This window comes from Saimiri boliviensis, chromosome 3, assembly GCF_048565385.1.
Source record: "Saimiri boliviensis isolate mSaiBol1 chromosome 3, mSaiBol1.pri, whole genome shotgun sequence".
Taxonomy (NCBI): Eukaryota; Metazoa; Chordata; class Mammalia; order Primates; family Cebidae; genus Saimiri; species Saimiri boliviensis.
Window position 1 is genome coordinate 53,014,178 of NC_133451.1, and position 13,667 is coordinate 53,027,844.

Sequence of the window (13,667 nt, forward strand, 5' to 3'; positions counted from 1 at the left end):
GTGATTGCAAGATGGCTGCCATGATATCATACATGGAGATTTCATTCGATGCAGGAAGAAGGGAAAATGGGAAAAATGGGCCAGGCCAGGAGCATTTGCTCTTTTATCAGGAAAAAAATCAATTTATCCCACCTCACTTCACCTTTGCTCTCAGCCACTTTTTTTTGTCAAGGTTTCTGGTTGTGTTGCTTAGGTTTTATTGGCCAGAATTGTATAAAATGATCACTCCCATCTGCAAGTGAGGCTGACGACATGAGTATTTGTCTTTTACAGGAATCTAATGAAGGAAAGTCAAAGAAAAAACATACCAAGTGAGTCAAGTGACTAAGCTTGCCACAATATAACCAAGGAATTATGATAGATAAATTATAGAGGATAGATGAACATTATCTTGCATTCAAAATAAGGAACTGATGTTCTTCTGAGTATTTCAGGGCCAGTCTGACCTTTCCCTAATTCCTACTTGCCTCTTAGGAACTGTGTGCATTGATCCTCTGTTTCTTTCTCAGAAGGATGGCTGAAGTTCTTGACAGATTACTTTCTTCAGGAAGCTGCATTATGATTCTAAATACACTTTAACAAAAAATACATGGGATGCAGTTTTGAGTAGGAAAACAAAATGCTGTTTTCAGCATTTAAACAAGTTTTGGCAGCACAATGTTGGAGTCAGTTAAGACCTTGGAGAAAGAATGTTGACTGTCTATAAACTGCTTTAAGTTATTAACTTATCAACACAATTCCCCAACGTTTCTCCTCCCTCCTACAGAACACATTTTTCAAAACCTTAGGGTAGAAACTCTTGAAAACATTTATTCAGCCCCTTCATCTGAAGTTTCACCCTATGGCATATTGCATTATTCCTAGTAAAATCTTCCCAACTTGTGCAGCAAAGAGAAAGCAATGCATGCAGTAGTGAAAAGACAAGCACTTCTTGCTCTTCCTTGGCATGAATCAGGCAGCTGCCAAGTAGAGGTATCTGGCAGGATTCCCAGAGACAGGGCTTGGGCCACGGGTTGGGCAGAGGAGAAGTTGCCATCTCATTATTTCATTGTCATGTGGTTGTGGGGCACACCAGCTGACATGCAGAATCAAAGTAAAAATTACCACTGTCAGCGAAGTGATACTAATGGCAGTGACTGTTCAGTCCTTCACTGTTTTCCAGGGACAGTCACCCAATTTAGTGGAACTGTTTCCAGCTGCATTAACCCCCTAGGAAGATGACTGGAATATGCTTCCCGAATTGGTGATGCTGGGTGATTTGTTGTAATAATGATTTCAGGGCAAGAGGAATTAATCACTGTCACTTGAGGGAAGAGGAAGAAAGTGTACTCAAAAGCATCACCATATTATGCCAGCAGGGAAAAAAAAATACAGCCAGAAAAGCAAAATACTCTTTTAGCCCTTTTAAAAAGAGAAAGCATGACAAACATACTCCTTAGGGGATCCTAACACAGAGATATCAGAGAAGTGAAAAATTCACTCATCATGATGTTTGTCAATAGGAGGTCAGTTCTTGGGCCATTAGTGTTTGTGTTCATTAGTCTCAATGCCCCCGACTCATTTCTCTCCCCTTTTTAATCTTTCTTTTTATTAGGACTACTAATTGTTTAGGGAAATCTAAAATCACTCAGGATTGTGGTGACCAGCTGAACAGAGATAAGCCAAGAGCATGCAGTGATTTATATTTCTGCAGGTGAGATCTGGGTGCTGTCAAAAGGTTTGTTATATCCTATAATATTCTTTCACATAATTACACTACCAGAAGACAGGAGCACACATTCTTGTCTTGGTGTGTCACTCTGTACTTAAGTGTCATCATACCATACAGGGACATTAAAAGAAGAGTTTGATTACACTCTGAGTGACTTTTCTTATTGTGTATTCACATGTGTATATGCTTGTGATTCTATGTGCATAATTACCCCATTGACAGCAACAACAACAATCTTAAAATGTGTGAGTAACTAGTACTATAAAATAAATAGCAAAAAAAAAAAAAAAATCCAAATAAAGAGAAAAATAAAGTAGAAAAATAAAGCCCTAGAAAATCGTAGTGTATATAAATAATGGTCTGAAATAGAAATTGTTCATTGGAGGTAGGCTGCAAATTTGGCTCTGAGCTTTCTAGTAGCCAAATAAAAGAGACAAGCTTGATATTATTCTCAATTCTCTGAAAGGGAAAGAAAACAACTGTTGAAAAGAAGCAAAAAAAAAAAAAAAAAAGATCTCATTTTGAAATAAGGTAATTTTTTCCCTATTCCATGAAGTTTCATTTCATAGGTGTTCTATGTTAAAAAAATGTGCTACTGACATAGAAAGTAGGTAGTGCTACAACAAACAAACAAACAAATACACAAATCAACCCAGATTCATTACTGTCTTTGAAATGTTAAATTGTTATCAGTTGGATGGTGAGTTAGGGCTCTGAACAGTGAAATAAACATCACTAAAAGGAGAGCTTCTCACTGATACTTAACGTATTTTCATATCTGATGGGTAATGTGCTGACATCATAACATAATTTGAGAGAGGCACATCTCACACATGAGCATAAAAGCCAAATAATTACACTTATAAATTACAAAAGGATCTTCCCATCAATACTTTTAAGAAAGATTAGATGGTATAAGTACTGTCTGTATGTTTTTATTTTTAGAAAATGATTCAGGAGCTGAGCTGAGTCATTGAAACACGTTGAGAGAATACATGACAGCCCAAGAGATTCTGGCAATCTGAATGTCCTCCACCCTCTAAAAGATGTTTGGATGACCGCCAGAGAGTTGCCACTGGTTGTGCTGTGTCCACTCAGTCAGCAGTCAGAACCTGCAGCCACGAAGCACCTGCTTAATACAAAACGGTTGACCATAGTCTGTTGACCAGAGGTTAGCTGATAACTGTAGCTATAATGGTTCCCCCTGCACTTACAGTCCAGTTATGTCTACAGCATTTGGTTAAGAAAGGACAATGCATAATTCTGTCACTGGGAATGCCTCCCAGGGTTTGAGTGAACCACCAGTGTCTGTCACTCTTTGGCAATTCACACTTATTTTTTTGCTGGAAGAATACAGTGATCTTTCTAGGTTTTTTGATGTGAAACTTTTAGCTGAGTGTTTGGATCTTCTCCCATGCTTAGCATCTTCACAACTTAGTAGGTAAGTTAAACCTACTGCTAAATAACAAAGACTAGAATGTACTAAGGCCTTTAAAAAACCTTGACTTTAATTATTTGAAATAAGTGAGAAGGAATGACCCATAAAATGGATAGAGTGTAAAAGAAGAGTCAAGTCAAATGGGTAGAACCATATACATATGTGTGTATATACAGATGTATATATACTGCATTGGTCTGTTCTCATACTACAATGAACTGCTGAAACTGGGTAATTTATAAAGAAAAGTAGTTTGACTCCCAGTTCTGTATAGCTGAGGAAGTCTCAAAAGCTAACAATCATAGCAGAAAGCACCTCTTGATAGATCAAACACTGTCTTATTGTTATTATTTTTTGGAGACAGAGTCTCACTCTGTCACCAGGCTGGAGTGCAGTTGTGCAGGTTCAAGCAATTCTCCTGCCTCAGCCTCTCGAGTAGCTGGGACTACAGGCTGTCACCATGGCAGGAAAGAAAATGAACACAGAAGAACTACCAAACACTTACAAAACCATCAAATCTCGTGAGAAATCACTCACTATCGGGAGAACAGCATGGGGGCAACCGCCCCCATGATTCAATTACCTCTATCTGGTCTCTCCTTTGACATGTGGGGACTATGGGGATGATAGGAATTATAATTTAAGATGAGATTTTGGGTGAGGACACAGCCAAACCATAGCATATACATACATGCATACATAGACACACACACACACACACACACACACACACACACACACACACATATCTGATTCTACATATACACTCATATATGTGGAATATATATAATCTTTAAAATTACTAGAATTTCACTTCAGGCCAAGATATACAAACATTTAGATTTAGCAAGGAAAAATAAATAAACAGACTAGAAATACTTTTAAACCACAACTACTAGACATAAAGCAGTAAATCAGCAAATAAAATAATTAAATGAAAAAGCTATTACAAAAGGCACATACTTCAACTCTATACCCAAGCCATGGTAAAGACAAATGTTTCAGGCACAAACTTAGAAAAATAACAGAAGCGTTAGAAGACCAATGGACCATTGATGTTTTACATTATCTCTTTTTACTGCTGAAAGAATAAACACAACAAACCCATGTGGGTCTTTGGAGACAACTTGGCTGTCCTTACAGGTAGAATATTTTCTTTATGAATGTGAAGGCAACCATGCATGCTTTGTAAAACTGTAGGAAAGTGTGTAAAGCCTGATATTGAAGAGATAAAATGGTAAAATGATGAAATGGAACCAGCCATTACAAAGTGTCCATTTCTGGCTCAGATGCACTTTTCTCTCAATTTCCTTTCCACAATTGTCTCCCTTCCTCCCATTCTATGTTGATTTCATGCATTAGAGTTAGATATCAACAGATATTGCTTTATAAAACATTCCTTTGTTGTGGGAGTAAAAGGCAAGATAAATAAGGGAATTGGGTCAATTCCCTTATTTAAATACCCAATTGGGTATTTAAACTAGGGTGACGTTGGATAGTGCAGGGTGATTTGATTCTTTAAAGCATGTTAGGGAAAGTTTACAAAGTTAATTACTGGGACATTATAGCAAGCAGATAATTTTGGGGAGGATTTTATTATATTATGTACGTGTGTATTATGTACATACATTCTAAGGTGGGTCATCAGTAGCTGTTTGTTACTTGGTAAACTATTGAAGTTTAAGAATCAAATATTTTCAGCTGGCAATGTTTATCAAAAGATGCCCATGTTGTATAAAAGAAGGCAGAACACTAATGGTTAATATCAAACACTATCTTATTATTATTATTATTATTATTATTATTATTTTGGAGATGGAGTCTTGCTCTGTTGCCAGGCTGGAGTATACTGGAGCAATCTTGGCTCAGTGCAACTTCTGCCTCTGAAGTTCGAGAGATACTCCTGCCTCAGCCTCCCAAATAGCTGGGACTACAGGCGGCTGCTGCCACACCAGCTAATTTTTTGTATTTTAGTAGAGATGGGGTTTCACCGTGTTGCCCAGGCTGGTCTAGAGTTCCTGAGCTCAGGCAATCTGCCTGCCTCAGCCTCCCAAAGTGCTAGAATTACAGAGGTAAGCCACTGCACCCAGCCACTATCTTATTTTTTTAGCATATCTGAATTAAAAACATAAAGCCTTCTCTATGTATGTTGGTGATAAATTTTGGGTTTCAAGGAAAAGAGTCACTCAGGTAACTCCCAAGAATGGGAGGTGAGAAGGGGTTATTATAGAATACAGTGAAAATAAATCTGGGAGGAATCTCAATCATGTTTCAAGTGCTCAAAAGGGCCCAGAAAAATTCTCACAATGAGGTCTCACAGGAAAAGCAAGAACACAGAGAGCAGGAAAGCTTGGAGGCTAAGAGTTCCCCTGGAAGTTGCAGTACTGCCTGAGAATATTAAAACAAAACGGAAACACATGAATAACCAGTCCTGAAACCAACTCTCAACTTCTGATAGGTTATATCTACATTTGTGTACTTTCCTATCACAGTTTATGATCAAAGTAAGGCTAGTAGCCTTGAATATTTTTAAGGGCTGCAATTTGTACATCATATAAGCTAACAGATGAAAAGTGCAAGTGTAGTTACCTAAGCACAGACACATTCATTCAACAACAGATCTTTTACATGAATGTTCATTGTGTGTCCAACACTGTCCTATAACCTGGGGTGGCAGCCTGGGGAACTAAAAGGACTTTGAGTGGAGCTAAACAAATGGAAAATAACTTCAACTAATACATGTCTTTTAATATCTCTTGCTATGGAAATTTTCAAGAGCTTAATTTTTTACTTGTATGTTTTGAAGGTGAAGTTACTCACAGGCAAGTTTCTTAGTTTACAGACTTTGCTTTTCTTCTACTCCCAGCGTCTTATCATTTATCAAGTACTGTCATTGAATGTCCTCACACTAGGCATGGTAGATTGCTTTTCAGCTTCCAGGCATCGTGTTGTGTCTTTTTCTTCTTCACTGGGTTTGCTTTAAATTGTAGGCATCCTTGTAATGGGTATTCTTCTTTTTCTGACCCATAAAAAATTTCTGATAACATTTGCTGAACTCTGATCCCATTAACTTAAAATTTTAGTTATTAAAAGACAAGGTGTCACTTTTCTCAATCTTAGAAACAGATGAGGTCAGCTGAACTCCCTGTCCTCCAGAGGCATATGTTAATCAAAGCAGTACAAATTTAGATTTTTAAGCCACTTCCAATGGACAACTGGTTTAATTTGAGCAGTCATCAAACTGATTGTCAGATACTTGATCATAAGCATTTCTGAATAATGTTCAGTGCTTATAAGATAATGGCTAAGATTACTAGAGCTTTCTATAAATTTCAGACACTATGCTAGGCACTGAGGGAGTAAAGATGAACTTAAGACAATTTTTTTTTTAAAGTAAGTCTCCTCAAGGAGCTTTAGATATATTTTTGATATCGAATAGTTTGAAGGACTAATAAGTGGCCAAGAGTTTGATTTTGAGGATTAATAGATTATTAAGAGTTCTTTCTAGTAAGGTATAATAATTTGTGGGATACTGATTGCGGAGTAAATATAAGGACTTGAAGAAGAGAGATATATGGTTGGGTCACACAATGAAGGCTGTATGTGATAATTATTCCCTCCTACCAGATCCTGGCAAACAAACAAACAAACAAAACCATGAAAAGCCTAAACCAAAAAACAACAATTGAAAGAACACTTGAAGCTCCTGTACTTTGTAGAAACCTCACATTTACTAATGCTCCATTGGAAGCTAAAAAGAAAAAAAAATGTTAGGCAACTGAATTATCTTTACAGGTTAATGAGACTGCCAGAAAGCAACAGAGAAAGTACTTTCAACAGGGGAATTATTTAACATAATGACATTTCTTTTCATGCAAACCAAATTGATTTCTGGAAGTAAGTTAGAAAATACTTACCCCTCCCCCCATCCAGGTTTTTAAGCTAAATCATGTTAGATTTAGAAAACCACTAAATAGCTCCCCTGCTTATCTTCAGGAGTTTTTAAAATGAAAATGTGGGTGAATGGAGTAGTAAGACTGATGACACCAACAAAGATAGCTAGAAAGTCTATCCATATCAAGGACCAAGCATAAGGTCTGCTCTGTCAGTAATTAGCATTCATACTGGGAAAGAAATTACATATTAATATACTGTGTGTTCTTTTATTAGGTGGCTCATTTTTTAACAGTGACATGCCTGTGGACAGAAATGTAATTCTTCACAGAGATTTAAAAGGTTGGGACTACATGCAATTCGCCACATTAATCATGTGTTAGATCAAATAAACGCCCATTGTGGGCTTTTTGTATTCATCAAGAGTTGAGCAGCAGTAACACATTCTGTTCTAAAACTGAAAAAGAAAGAAATCTGAACTAAAAAAAAAGGGAGGGGGGAATAACCCCAAGAACCTAAGAGAAGGATTTTTTTTTTCTTATTTCTCAAATTCATCTTCTTTTTCTATAATTGAGGTAAAACTTTAGACTAATCTTAGAGTCACCCATCTGGCTGATATGAGTGGTTTGTTGCTATTAATTACTGTAGGAGATAAGATTAATCAAAATGTGTAACAATCATAGGAAATAATTTTAAGGATTTATTGCTATTTAATCAGGGCTGAAAGACATTTTTATGCGAGTGCAACTCTTTTGCTTCTGTGTTGTTGTATAATGTCTGGCAGCAGAAGAGAGGGAGAAACCCTTTGTTTCTGATTCTATAACACGTTCTAATAGAAGCTTTGGTGCACTAAGAGTGTATAAGGCTAATGACCTTTAAATGCTGCAATGCATTTTCAGAGAATTAGAATGTATAAGGGCATAGAACTTCTTACAGTTTATCCTTTAAAAGATACCAGCAGTGGAAACAGATTTTAAAGCACTATTCATGAATCTACATTGTGGTATTGTTTAAAATAACATGATGTGAAGCATGAATTGCATTCACACAGGAAAATGAAATCTGAATGCATTCTGTTAATGGAAGGCAAAAGTCAATTGTCATTTAGGTCACTGTGTGACAGTAGGAAATCATTTTAATGAAGCTAGCCCTGTTCAAAACAGTTTGGATCTCAGCATAAAAAAGAATATGAGTTCCCAAACAGGATTTCACTGGAGGCAAATACTATCAAGAAAGCAACTCAAGTGTATAGTAAAAGCTCCCACTAGCAAAAGGTTGAATAAGCTTGAATCAACAAAATAGATGGTTTTAAGTATTTTATTCTCCACATTTTTGATGACTTTAGAAGTAGTACCCAGCTGCTTGCACTGTGTGAATTTTGGGGGCAGAATTATGCTCATTGCAACCCTTAACCATAGTTAAAGACTATGCTCCATCTAATTAAAATTATGCCCAAAGATAAACAATGAAGAACATCGAATCTTCACTGGAGAAAACAAGGGCTGAAGAGTATTGATTAAGTCATTATACCGCAAGTGTCTCCTCTTCTTCACTTTCTTTTCCCAAATCAGAATCCTTCCTTCAGTTCTCAATTCTGCTATCCTCTTCCCTTCCTCAAAATTAGCTATTAGACTATTAAGAAATAAAACCCTTAGCAAGCCTTCCAGTTAAAGTTGCTCTTGTGGAAGATTTAATGGTAATCGGGACTGCAGGTTCCCACATTTCCAGTCTTGTTTAAAAGACAGCACATTTTGGTAAGGAGCTAAGAAAGTACGGTCCTTAGTTCAGTCTGCATTTATTCAAGGCCGTGCTGTATGCCCTTGGGCAATCAAAGAGTCTCGGAGTGTTTGCCAAGTGTCATGTTGTTGAGCTTGCTCCTGCCATCTTCTCTCACCCAGGAAGGCTGAGGGGGAAGACATCGACCCCAGGGAAATCAAGTCAAGTTTATTCAGCGTTCAGTCTCAGGCTATTGGTTAAAGAGACAATAGGAGTTCTGGATGCAGAGGCTCTTCATTTCTCATCCCTCCCTTCTTTCCACTTAGTAGAGAAGGGCAATTGAATCATTGTGGTAAGATTTATTAATATATGAAAATAAAATAATGTCCATCATATGCCTGTGTATCAAAATGTTGTAATTCTTTCCTATTATATACATTTTGTAGAAATGTGTGTTTTTTTTTTGTTTAGGAGTAGTGAAAAAAATTTATTCAAACTATAGAGCAATGCAATAGGAAAAATTGTCAGGCATTGCTGAGAGCCCTGCCCCCTAGTCCATCTGTTAGTTTTTAGAGCTAAAATATCTAAGTTAGTAGACATCAAGTAAACAAATATTAGAAAAAGAGACAACTGGGAGATGATATGACAGAATGATTTAAATGTCATCTTAGGAAGAGTTTTGTGACCTTGGCAAATTAATGTCTGTAAGTCTCAGTTTCTTCATCTGTAAAATGGAGGTAGTAAAATTAATGACTTTTAATTAGATCGAGTGAAATGATGTATCTAAAGAGCTTAGCATATTGCCTGGACCAAATTAAGTGGTGATCATTAATAAAGTATTATTTTAAAAAATCCTTTACCTTTCCTCCTAGGTATTTTATTAAATTTATTCACTCTTCTGTAAAACAAAACAAAAAAATAGAAAAAACTTCTACGGTTCTTTCTTCTTTTGTCTTTCTCTGTTTAAAGGTATTTTTGTTGCCCAGGAAATTGCATTAGGGCCCATAGATGAAAATAACAGGTGTTAAGTATCCTACATTAAAAAATAATTTTCACATTTGGGGATAGGGACAGACTTATGTTTACAAAGCTTAATAAGGGGTATAGAAGTAGCACTAGCTGGCTAGGCATGGTTGCTCATGCCTGTAGTTTCAGCATTTTGGGAGGCTGAGGTGGGCGGATCACCTGAGGTCAGAAGTTTGAGACCAACCTGATCAACATGAAGAAACCCTATCTCTACTAAAGATGCAAAATTAGCTAGGCGTGGTAGTGTCATGCCTGTAATTTCAGCTCCTTGGGAAGCTGAAGCAGGAGAATCACTTGATCGTGGGTGGCAGAGGTTGCAGTGAGCCGAGATTGCACCATTGTACTCCAGCTTGGGCAACAAGAGCAAAACTCCATCTCAAAAAGAAAAAGAAGTACCACTACATTAGCCACCGCCCAATCACACCTTTTTCAACCCATTTAAAAGGATTAGGGAGGGGAGAAAGAGCCTTCAAAGACAGCCTTAAAGCAGTACTTGTACTGTGGGAGCAGGATGGGGTGCTAAGTTCTACCCAAAGTCAAGTGAGAGGAATCTTCAAGATAAACACTTGTGAAGTTTGAGGATATCTACGTAAAGGGACTTGGCAGAGTTCTTAAAGGCCCTTTGAGGAGGTCTGCATTCCCCAAATGCAAGTATATTGGTACCCTCATGCATCAAGTTAATAACATTGGAGATACCTGAGATTGAACCACTTAAGCCATATGGAAAAGAGCTCAGCAGCAAGTGAAGGTGGAATGTATTACACATGGAGGATGCTAAGGTCGAGTAGAAGAGACTGAGTTGGGCCCCTGTCTCCCACACTGGGGAACTGTGCAGTGAGTCAGCCCTGCATGACTCAATGAAGAATGTATGTATGTGTTCCATAAGTGAGTCAGCATGTGGATGCCTACCACATGGAGGCCTTGACTCAGGGAGTAGTGACATCAAGGAAAGAACTAAACCTGCAGGGAATTAAGTAAAGGGAGATTTGCTTTTGACATTCATTTTTTTCTTTTTGCTCCCAGCCACATGAGAGGTTAGACTCAACAGGAGCGGGAGGAAGAACTTTAGATGTTGTCATGTTTCCTTTCATCTTCTAAGAGGCTAGAGTTACAGAAGGGAAAGAGCAGACAACATTTCCCTCTCTGCTGCAGGTGCCTTATGTCAGGTGTCTGGTCTACATAAGAGGATGATGAGAGTTCTACTATTTTTTTTTTTTTTTTGAGATGGAGTCTTGCTCTGTCACCAGGGTGGAATGCAATGGCCATGATCTTGGCTCACTGCAACCTTCACCTCCCAGGTTCGAGCAATTGTCCTGCCTCAGCCTCTGGGTAGCTGGGACTACAGGTGCGTGCACCAGCTAAGTTTTGTGTTTTCAGTAGAGATGCGGTTTCACCACGTTGGTCAGGCTGGTTTGAACTCCTGTCCTCAGGTGATCTGCCTTTCCTGGCCTCCCAAAGTGCTGGGATTACAGGTGTAAGTCCGGCTGAGTTCTTTTTAACTGGACTGTTTTCTCTATCTCAATATACAGCCAGTACCCTGGAGAGATTTGCTTTTACCTGGTAGGGTGAGAGGTGATATCCCTCTCACCTTTGCTTCAGCGTTATAGCGATTTTCTAGTTCTGTGCCACATTTAGTTTGCAGGGACTTTCATTGTGTCACCATCACACAGGAAACCATGTTTGTGTACTAGATTGAGGGCCTGTAGGCTACAGGCTTCAATGCTTTGGACAATACTTAAATGCTAGAGGATAGGAGATAACTTTCAAGGTACAGGAATCTATAACTCTGGTGAAGTTTCTGAAGCTCTAGTTTTCTGAGAGTTGTCTGGAAATGTCTTCAAATTGGAAAAAAAAAAAAAAAAAAGGAGCTGTGAGACTTTATCCCTTCCATCAATAAGGAAGAGGTGATTGAAAGGCTCTTCATATTTTGGAATCAATATTTGCAACATATGACTCATGTGATAACAAAAGCTACCAGCTTTTTTGGTGGTGTTTAGAGCAAAATAAGCTACTCCAACAAGTCTAAACTGCTGTAAAGTAATTCTTCCAACTCTCTTACTAAATGGTGAATGCAACCAGTAGTGGTCAAAGTGTCTGAAACAAATTGAGATGTTCACAGGAGCCTGTGCCAGATAGGAGAATCAGAGTGGAAATACCTGGGGTTTTGGAGCAAAGCCATGCTCTTTTCAGTAAGTTATTATTGTCTCTTTGAAAAACAGATCTTGCTTTGTTAATGAACCCTGATAGAGACTAAATTCTGAAGGTTAGCCAGGTTACCCAAGGTGTTCAGTACGAACTACTTATTGTCTGAATCACAAGCCAAAAATTTGGGATATCTGGCAATAGTATTTCATCAGCTGAAGTGAGATATTTAAGACTGGGCCTGAGCAGGTAGTGAAGGCAAACTAAGATGCATGATCATGTGGATTACACTTCCAGTGTGTTTATTAAGTCCCTCATTCCTCTTTTTTTTTTTTTTTTTTTTTTTGAGACGGAGTTTCGCTCTTGTTACCCAGGCTGGAGTGCAATGGCGCGATCTCAGCTCACTGCAACCTCTGCCTCCTGGGTTCAGGCAATTCTCCTGCCTCAGCCTCCTGAGTAGCTGGGATTACAGGCACGCACCACCATGCCCAGCTAATTTTTTGTATTTTTAGTAGAGACGGGTTTCACCACGTTGACCAGGATGGTCTCGATCTCTCGACCTCGTGATCCACCCGCCTCGGCCTCCCAAAGTGCTGGGATTACAAGCTTGAGCCACCACACCCGGCCCCCTCTTTTTCTTAATCTATACTTACAGAATCATTGTGGTGTCAGGTGTCTGGTCTACATAAGAGGATGATGAGAGTTCTACTATTATTTTTGTGCGATTTGGTTAAGAAAATAGTAGAGCCTACTTTACAGAGGGCTTTACACAATGTGCTGGCACTACCAGTGTGTACTACTCTGATAGTCTCAAGCCATGGTAGCTTTGAAAGACAATGAAGGGAAATTCCTTATAAAACAGAGTTTGACTAATGTATACCATTTTCTGATTTATCTGAAAGGAAGATGGCCTGATATAAGTATGTATATCTATTCATGGGTAGTAGTAAGAGATGGTAAGAGATTTGGAAAGAGTGAGATCAAAGGATTGGTGACAAGCAGATTTGATGAAGAAGTTTCTTGTAGATAAACCTCTGGAAGTTGGTTCATAATATCTTTACCTGTATCTATACTTACTTCTATCTATATATCTCCCATGAAAATGCTCATGAAAAGAATCTCAATGAAGAGATTAATAATATCCTTAATAATATCCTTAATGATAAGGACAAGATGATTTACGCTGTGCCTATCAGTGCCTTCTTTCTTAGCCACTTTGGTGTACTTTATTAATGCACTCTTGAAAAAAGTTGTTATGAATAATGAGGATGTTCACTGTGCTTGAAATTAACAAAACTGATTGCCCCTTACTAAATCTGACTTGATTATTGTCACTGCTAGTGTCAGAGTTCAATTCTGAGTCCCTGATAAGACATGATGATCCAGGTGGCCCTTCTATCATTAAGATACATGATGTATCTTTTTGGAATAGACGCATATCATGGATTTATATTTTTTTCTTATTTTGACATCCTCTTCCAACATCAGTAGAGTTACTTAATACTTTATACAGAATTATCGCAATTAAAATTGTTTCTCATGAGGAACTCTATCAGAGAAAAAGAAAAAAGCCACAATCTTTAGTAATTTTTCACAGTGTCATAAGTAAGATGACAGGTTAATATTAATGAAATTCACTAGTCTTACTATGGTCCACCTTCATCAAGAATCATTAAATAGCTTATTGGAGGCTCAGTTATAGCACCATCTATGAAAGAACATCTTATATGTTTAAGGTAC

At 37.9% G+C, this 13,667-nt stretch overlaps 1 non-coding gene across 1 annotated transcript; it reads right to left on the reverse strand.

Annotated features, from left to right (window-relative positions):
- Positions 1-2,486: 2,486 nt before the first annotated feature.
- On the reverse strand, positions 2,487-2,590 carry LOC120363842 (small nucleolar RNA U13). Its single transcript, XR_005579273.1, has one exon. It is a non-coding gene; the product is annotated as a small nucleolar RNA U13 (small nucleolar RNA).
- Between the last annotated feature and the right edge of the window lie 11,077 nt (positions 2,591-13,667).